Source organism: Arachis stenosperma, chromosome 7, assembly GCF_014773155.1.
Source record: "Arachis stenosperma cultivar V10309 chromosome 7, arast.V10309.gnm1.PFL2, whole genome shotgun sequence".
NCBI classification, from domain to species: Eukaryota; Viridiplantae; Streptophyta; class Magnoliopsida; order Fabales; family Fabaceae; genus Arachis; species Arachis stenosperma.
The window spans coordinates 81,703,706-81,711,919 of record NC_080383.1 but is presented as its reverse complement, the minus strand read 5'-3'; the positions used below and the strand labels follow the sequence as shown (position 1 = coordinate 81,711,919).

At 36.5% G+C, this 8,214-nt stretch overlaps 1 pseudogene; it reads left to right on the top strand.

Moving 5' to 3' along the window:
• Positions 1 to 5,984: 5,984 nt before the first annotated feature.
• On the top strand, positions 5,985 to 8,145 carry LOC130940849 (ADP,ATP carrier protein ER-ANT1-like; annotated as a pseudogene).
• The last annotated feature ends 69 nt before the right edge of the window (positions 8,146 to 8,214 follow it).

Sequence of the window (8,214 nt, the reverse complement as noted above, 5' to 3'; positions counted from 1 at the left end):
TCCTCATTGCAGGTGGTTGACCGGCCCACAGAACCATGACTGGAGCAACAGAAACAGTTAATGGGCTAACATGTGAAATTCTGGCCGCTATAATACACTGTAGTTAGGGGACGAGATTGTCGATTTTTATCCTCTTCCAGTGTACTACGAATGATATACACAGCAGCACAAAAACCATCTACGATTGTCAGATAGAGTTGCAGGTACAGAGGCCGACATAAATAAACCATAAGAACAATCCCATCACCACCTGGACCTCAACAGCCAAATCCCCCTCATGAGCAATAGTTTCAGGTGCTGGAATATGAGCACCAGTATCAAACACTGGTCTTTGAGCAAGGGTTTCAGGTATCATTAAAGGTTATTATCATTATTGATATGTTATTATTATTATTATAGATTAAAATATTATTATTATTATTATTATTAATTAATTAATTAAATACTATTAATGTTAGTTTGATGGTGCTAATATTATTTAGGTTCCGGCATACGAGCAGCAATTTCAAGTACCGACATATGAACAGTAGGTCTAGGTGCCGGCATATGAGTAGCAATTTTAGGTATCGGGATATGCCCAACAGTTTCAGGTGCCGGCTTACGGCCAATTGTAACACCCCATTACCCTAAGCCTTACCTCGCGCCGTAAAACGAAGGATAACAAAGTGTCACGACAGTTTTAAGGCTCATATAATATATATATATATATATATATATATATATATATATATATATATATATATATATATATATGAAAGAAATTGTAATACTAGAAGCCCGATGAAGAAATAAAAGCTCAAAGTCGCATAAAGTGGAATTACAAAAAAGCGAAGCGTTCACACACGATAACTAAATGCGTAGCACGAATGAATAAGACATAATATATATAAAACCTTGTAGATAGCTCCAGGATACACAAGGTAATAATTAAAGTAAACAAGACCTATATAAGTATGATATACAAAAGAGGACTAGTCGCAGCCTGCGGAGTTTAGGCCGGCTAGTCAAACTGAATACAACAAAGTTTTAAAGTTTAAAACAGCAACAACTTATCTCTCAAAATTTTCAGAAATAAATCCTCGAAGGCAACAAGGTTATATAAATACAAAGGGTGAGAGAGTGACTATATCAAAATGAAGCATAATAAAACAAAGATGAAACCATACTTCGCTCTGTCACCATCTTGCAACTCACTGAGGTGAGTTACAACCTACATCTGAAAAATAACAACAACATATGGTATGAGAACCGGAGGTTCTCAGTATGGTAACAGTGCCCAATATATAAGATGTAAAGTTTCTGGACGCCAAAGGCAATCCTAGAACTTCACATCGATATAGATATTCAAGCTTAACAAAATAAATAACATAAACAATAAGCCATAAAAATGGTTATCTAAACTTAGGAGATTTCTAACTAAAACTAGTCACACCACTGTATCCCACAGCCTTTGCCAACCTAACCTCCGTGCGATCCCATCGCCACCACCTACCTAACCGCCTCAGCACTAGACAATTATAAGTAATGCAAACAAGTAAAGCACAAGTAAAGTACATGTACAGCAAATTGAACAGTTAGCAAGTAAACATGTGATTCATTTAGGTATAACAGAAATTAAGCAAAGCAACCAAACAGGTAGAAGATGCATATGATGAATGCCTTTTCTATTGGCTCGTGATATCACTTGCCGGTCTATAAATGCCAACCTGACACATCCTTTCGGATGTAGCTTTTCTGCCATGCTAGGGATATAGTGCCAGGCACACTCGCATGCGTAACCCAAGGATATAGTGTCTGGCATACTCTTGCAGCAGAAAAGATTATTAATCATAATTCAGACCCAGGGATATAGTGTCCTGCACACTATCATATAATCCAATAATTGCATCATTCCTTTCCAAGTTCTCAAGTCATCATAACCATCACCAGTTTTCAATTTCTCAAATAATTATCATTACAGTAATCTGCCATCTCACTCAACTAATCCATCTTTAATACTCTAGAAACCTAAGTCTCTGTCTTCTAAAATTATATAAAAATTCACTAAAATAAATCACTAACTCATCTTTAGTAATATTAGAACCTAATTCCTCGATAGTACTCTCAAACAGCATTTGAAGGAAGTTTAAAAAGTTAGAGAACCCTTGAAAACGAAGAAAAATCATTTTTCAGAGAAACGGGGTCAATGCGTATGTATGCATTATGTATGCGTACGCATACATACAATTTGGCCTATTTCGCGTACGCATACACATGTATGCGTACGCATAGGTACCAAACAGAATGGCACTCTCGCGTACGCATGCATTCCTAGACTTAGAAAATTTTGCAAAGTTGCAGAAATCAATTTTAAACACCAAACTTTAAATGTTCATAACTTTCTCTACAAAAATTCATTTTCCCCAACTTTATATCATTTTAAAGCTCTTGAAATCATCTTTAATTTAAGACAAATTCCAATCAATTTCAAAAATCAAGGCTCAAGTTATGATCCGCCCAAGTCTGCCAAAAATCAAGTTTTACAAAATCAACAAGGTTCTCTAAACCTCAAAACTTCACAACAAACCCAAATCCAACATAACGAAAACAACCCAATTATCCCTATTAAACATTATCCAATCATATCTCAATTCCTATATCCATCTAAACCATTCAATCACCACTCAAGAAATTCATGACAATTTTTAAATCCTCAACAATTCTTCTTTAAATCCACCATTTTCAACAATCATCAACCAAACTTAAATCATACACTTTTGTACCATGTCCACCATTATTCATTATTGCACAACATCATCGCATCACAATCATCATATCACATTTATCATCCTCATATCTCAACACAAACGTTATGTCTCCACCACATACATATACCACAAACACAATCCAAACAACCATATAATCAATTCAATCCTATCATATGGTCTACTATTCTAAGTGTCCATAAACATTATATATTACATAAAGAAAACTAAAATAATACCTTGGTCGATTCCCAAAATGCTCTAAACACCAAAACGAAGCCACCAAACTCGATCCAAAGACTCAAACCAATTCCAACAAACACCAAAACTTAATCTAACATCATAAAACATACCAACATCAAACCTAAGATTCACAAAACAACTAACCACAAAGATTTAGTGAAACCTTACCTTACTCATCAGTATCAGAGGCAAAATCCAACAATATTCCAATGTTAGATCACCCCTAAACAAACAAAATCACAAAATCTACTCAAAAACAAAACCTAAAAATGTGAATCTGTTAGAGATAAAAACTAGAGCATGGATTTTGAAAATCTTACCACTTTTCTTAGATAGAAATGAAGAGATCGACGAGAGCTTTGCGTGGTCGCAAATGGTTCGTCAATCAAAGTTTCGTAGCTCAAGTTATGGCCAAATGAAGAAGAATGTGAATAGTAACTTCTCTCCTCTTCTCTCTTCACACCCAACAACACCCCTCTCTTCCTTTTCTCTCATGGCTTTTTTTCACTCACATTCATAAGCCTTTTCTCAATACAAAAGATGACACAAGACAGCCATAATAAAAAAAATCATAAATTAAGCACTAGTAGAAGAAAAAGAATTCAGCTCAAATGTGAATAGATGATGCTCTGAATTTTTTCTCTCTTTTTCTTACTTCTAAATGTTGAAGTGGGGCCTTTTATATATTCCAGCTTGCTCTTCAATTTTACCTCTTCTATTTCCTTGTCCCAGCTAACCGTTGGAGCTATCTCTGAGGACATGCAATTCTTTTTCATCTTGCTCCACTATCTTGCCTGGTTGAGAAATCCCTTCCATTATCTCTGTTCTCCTTAGTCTTACTTTCTTCCTTGGCATGCATTTTTTTTTCTGCTATCTGTGGAGCTGCTCTATTGTTTCTTTTCTTATACAAATTTGTGTTTTATTCTCCTACATTCTAAATTTTTTTTACTGATGTTCTTGGAGTAGTGAGGCTGTCCTTGTAGTATTGTTTATTCTTTTTTCTTCCAGTTGTCTTGCTTTTTTCATAGGATAAACAGATACCCTTTTTTTTCTTAGCAAATACATAGCCATCTATTTGGCTGAAAGGTGCTTGATAAGTGCTTTGGGTTTATACATTGGTTTGAAGTATTGAAAAAAAAATACTAAAACAGCATGTTGGGTTGAGAGTTGAGTAATGGACCCGTAACACTTAGCACACACATTAAATACATTTGAACTTTAACCTAAAAAATATTTGTCATCATTTATAATATCCGAAATCAAACTTAGATCAACAATTACTTTACACACCTCTATTTTAACAATTAACATCAAACCCCACGTTCCTTTCTATATAAAAAAAAATGAGCCACCAAATTGAGAGATACATTGAGAAATAAAAAACAAAAATCATACTAATATAGCCCCCATTAATTACCAAATATTATTGAAATGTATGTAATATTGTACTATTGCTTGTAGAAGAAAAGGACAATTAAAATTAAATTGTACAAGGCTTTCTCTGCAGCAACTGGATATGACAGCGAAACCCAAGAAAACTTGGCAGGATGCCAGGATATATAATGAACATAGATACAATATAATTTGGTGTGGAGCCTGGAGGAATGCACGATAATTGTTATTTTCTGAGACAGAAATAGAAAAAGAGAGAGAAAGGCTAAGGATATTCGATTTCCAACTTGTCCATCTCCGTTCGTCACACAACAACCGCACCTTCTTTTGTTCCGCCCAAACTGTAATTCATTCATTCATTCTTCTTCTTCTTCTTCTTCTTCTTCTCTCTTCCTTTTCTCTAAATTTTGAACATTTTGATTCTACAATTGAACTTTTCCTTTACAAATTACCCAATTTGCCACCCGTTGTTCTAATTGATCGCTTTGTATCGGACGTTGCCAAGCATACTTGAGTCACTCACACATTCCTAATTGGCTCGGTCACTCACTCTTCTCTCACTCTCACTCTCTCAATGTTCTGACCTCTGCCGTCCGCCATTCGCCGCCGGTCGCCTACGTCTCCTTCCTCTGCTCGGCTTCGCGCACAGCCGCACGTCGCTCTCTACTTTCTGCTCTGCTTCTCCGTACTCTTGCAGACTCTCTCTCTGTTCTGCTTTGATGCACGTCGAGTCTCTGCCACCGTTCGTCGTGTAATCTGCCGTCCGCCGCTCTGCCGTCTTTCGTTTGTGCACAGCCGCACACGTCCGGACGTCCCTGCACGACCGCGCTGCTTCTCTGCCTGCACGACTACGCTGCTTCTCTACCTGCACGACTGCGCCGCTTCTCTGCTCCATTCAGGTATGTTTTTTAAGAAAATTTTCATTGTTGTTACTTGAGTTTGTTACTGACTTGCTGCATTTTTTAGTTGTTAGTTGTTACTGACTTCAATTTTTTAGTTGTTCTGTGATAGTCTGAACTCTGAATATCTGAATTCTGATCATTGTTAATTCATTTTTCATAATTGTAATTTGTAAAGGGAAAAGGGTTGAATTTATTTTAGTTTTGTTGGAGAATGATGTTGATTTATGCCATTGAAAGCTATTGCAGTTGCAAATTTAGTAAATTACAGTGTTATTGTGTGTGTGTTCCAAAGTACTTGTTATAATTGTAGAACTATTTTAATTTATTATGTGTTTTAAGGTTGAAATTGTTAATTTTGAATGCATATATTTGAGTGTGTGTGTGTATATAGATAGGTAAACTCTTACAAGTCTATGAGTCGAGTCTAGGTCAGCTTCACGAGTTTATTTAGACTCGCAAGTTTGACAATCTTGAGTGCAAGAGATTAAAGGCTTCATTCCACTTTGGTGTGCTTGATGAATGCAACTTCCATGTTATTGGTAATCCTAAATTTTTCAACCATTTTGCTTTCCACTCTACTTGCTCATTCTTCTCTTGTGAAATTCATCTTCTGTTTTCGCTCTAGGAATGTATGTAATAGTTTAATGCTTTGAGATTTTATCTTTCTTATTATTCTGTTTTTATTTTCTTTACACCTTTCAGATCAGACAGAAGAGGGAAAAAATGGTGAAATCATCACAATATGAAAGATTCTCAAAGTATTTTGTAATGGGAGGGGTAGCAGCAATCATATCGAAGAGTGCCGCGGCACCAATCGAGAGAGTGAAACTCCTATTGCAAAACCAAGCTGAAATGATTAAAAGAGGGCAACTCAAGAAACCATACATGGGTGTGTGTGATTGATTTAAGAGGGTGTTTGCAGAAGAGGGTGTCATTGCCTTTTGGAGAGGTAACCAGGCCAATGTCATCCGATACTTCCCTACACAGGTGAGTTATTCACTTCATTGACATCTTGATTGGTATTAGACAACTCTAGACCCTTCTCAAGTTTGTGAAGTAAATAGGTCATGGCTCATTGTAATCTTCCACAGTTTTTATTGCTTTTCCATGTATCTCTTAGTAATATAGATAAAATAAGGAAGTGGAACTAGAAAACATAGCATGGATCTGGCATGTGCTGCATTTATATCCGTCCTGTATTGAGTTCGGTCTGCACAAGCATCCCGCATTAACACAGGGTCCGGGTAAGGGCCGCATCCAAAGGGTGTAATGTACGCAGTTTAACTTGATAATTACATTAGTAGCTGTTTCGACGGCTTTAACTTGTGACCTTAAGATCACACGGAGACAACTCTATCATTGCTCCAAGAGGAAATATGTTATTCTATTGCATTTTGATGGGTTGATGCAAATATGCGTTGTAATAGCCAATCTCATTTTTCTGAAATATATGTGTCCAGTTTGTTTACAATTAACACTGGAAGCCTTCTATGTGCTTTTATTGTCAATGCATGTCTAATAGCATCAGCAAGGTATTGGCACTAAAATAAAATAACGGCCAATGCATATGGAAGACTGTTTGTTTTTACTGCTATATATTCCCATCAATTAATGTGATTGTGTGTCAACTTTCAAATAATGGTTTTCCGTGTTTGTTTGAAATAATGTTTGAGCAAACAGTTGATTGGTCTATAGGCTTTCAATTTTGCATTCAAAGGTTACTTCAAAAGCATTTTTGGGCAATCCAAAGAGAGAGACGGGACATTAAGTGGTTTGCTGGAAATGTTGCTTCAGGAAGTGCCGCTGGAGCAACTACTTCACTGCTTCTTTATCATTTAGATTGTGCACGAACACAATTGGGCACTGATGCATTGGAGTGTCGTGCTACTAGTCAACGCCAGTTTAAAGGGCTAGTTGATGTGTACCGTAAAACCTTGTTAAGTGATGGAGTTGTTGGCTTGTACAGGGGATTTGGGGTGTCAATAGTGGGAATCACCATGTACCAAGGGATGTACTTCGGGATCTATGACACCGTGAAGCCTATCATTTCAATTGGGCCTTTCGAGGTAAGAAGTACTTATATTTTTGAAGGAGAGCTCAATGTTTCACAATGAATGGGAAAAAGTTGTAGTTGAGACTTGATGCTTTAACTGAAAATTCTTATGGTATCTTGACAAGTAGTCTGTTTAGTCTATTTCAGTTTCACAATAATATGTGGGCACAATGTTGAAGTAACCCTTGATTATGCAGGTCTCCATGATGATCAAACCCTTGAGTTTGAGTATTCATCTTTAGGACATTTAGCAAGTCAGATAACAGTATTTCAGATGACTAGTCACTTAGCACTAGTTCAGGTCTTTGATGATCCTTCTTTCTAATCTGAGCCTTTTTCATTTATTTCTCGACAGGGAAATTTCTTTGCTAGTTTCTTCTTAGGTTGGAGCATTACAACATCAGCAGGGGTTTGTGCATACCTGTTCGACACACTGCGTCGAAGAATGATGCTAACATCTGGAAACCAAGCAAGTATTATAACGCAAGGCATGCATTTCGTGAGATTGTTCGTCAAAAGGGTTTTTTAGCTCTATTCCAAGGTGTTACTGCAAATATGCTTCTTGGTGTCGCAGGAGCTGGGGTGCTTGCTGGATATGATCAGCTCAACCTCTTCTCATCTAGACACTAGTATGCAAGTTCTGAGGGAGAAATATAATTTGAACCTAGAAAACCTATCTACCATTTAGCTTGACTTCAAAGTGCAATTCATTTATATTCTGGACTGTGAATATTGTACATGGTCAGACATCCATTATTTTGTTAACACATTTCATTTACTTTTTATAGAAGATAAAATGATAGAAGATAAATATTAGCATATTGTTTATTCTGATATACGTACTCAATTTCTAAACCTTAACCATTGTGTATCGGATAGT